The sequence below is a fragment of the Apis dorsata genome, unplaced genomic scaffold, assembly GCF_000469605.1.
Source record: "Apis dorsata unplaced genomic scaffold, Apis dorsata 1.3 scaffold_123, whole genome shotgun sequence".
Lineage (NCBI taxonomy): Eukaryota > Metazoa > Arthropoda > Insecta > Hymenoptera > Apidae > Apis > Apis dorsata.
This window is the reverse complement of record NW_006263416.1, coordinates 135,327-136,579: the sequence shown is the minus strand read 5'-3', so window position 1 is coordinate 136,579 and position 1,253 is coordinate 135,327. Positions and strand designations below refer to the sequence as shown.

Below are 1,253 nucleotides of genomic sequence, written 5' to 3'. Positions count from 1 at the left end.
TTTTTTTTTTTTTACACGTGCCATACGTGATTGTCGATCGAATGTTTCACTCTCTTTTTCTTTTTGTTTTTTTTTTTTTTAGCAATTATCAGATTTTTTAGCGGAACGATTTTTAAGTAATTTAATAATCGAGAATTAATCGCGATCGGTATTTGAGATAATAATGTAATATAATAATGACTGATGATCTTCTGGCGAAGAATGAATATTTACACCCTCCAAATTTCTTTCCAAAGGAAAATTTATAATAAAAAATACAATGTTCCACGAAGTGTATAAACAAATTCAAAAGAGATTTCGAAAGATCGAGAAAAATATCCGCAAATTTCATCATTGATTGCGTGCCAGGTTTCGCTCAATATGTAAATAGTCGCGCGATCAACGGTCATTTTATTTTCAATAAATAATTTTCCAGCAAGGAAAGGTTTACGCACGAATGTCGTAATATAAGGAAAATTCACGTATTTATTATACATTTATATACAGATTTCAAATAATTCAATTCATGAACTTTGAATTAATTTAAAAAAAATCCCAATAATGATTAGAAAATATCTTTATGTATATTAAAGAAATATCAACTAATCTCAATATCTTGCAAAATAGAATAAACAGAGTTAAATGAATATTTAGTGACAATTAGATAAATATTAATCAAAATATAAAACAACTTTTTCTCGTATTTACTGGACAATTATGAACTTCCGATTATAAATTGTTTACTTATCAATCTCCTTCACAGTATAATAATATTTTCAGCATATTTTATGCAGTAATTCGACGAAACATTTATTTTATTACCCTCTATATTAACTAATTTTTCTAACAAAAATGGATAAATTATATCGTAATATCATAACATTTTCAGTGAATAATTTTCATTTTCATTTTGATCGACGAATCTTATCTCATTGACTTACACGCATAAATGAAATATATAAATATATTGTCCACACATATTCGTTTCACAGCAATTTATCTGCTCAATCTCCTATTTTTCTTCAATTTTTAGAAAAGAAAAAAAGGAAAAACTCAAAATCCCTTCTTATTTCCCAGAATGATCCATAAAAATCCTCCCCTCGTTCGACGAGTCCGGCTGAGAGCGGCCGCCGCGGCGTTCAGACGTCAGAATGGCAATAGAACGTGGAGGTGAACACAGCAAAGCGGGGACCGCGCTTTCATCGCGATGTCCTTCGACGTTCCCGCGGCGGCAGCGATCGATAAGGGCCGCAAATAATATTCAATCGGCGGAT

The 1,253-nt window shown here is 31.0% G+C and overlaps 1 protein-coding gene across 4 annotated transcripts in view; it reads left to right on the top strand.

Annotated features, from left to right (window-relative positions):
- LOC102680745 (protein embryonic gonad-like) overlaps positions 1-1,253 on the top strand; it is a 34,925-nt gene that overhangs the window by 13,154 nt on the left and 20,518 nt on the right. The gene's annotated exons all lie outside the window — the stretch shown is intronic.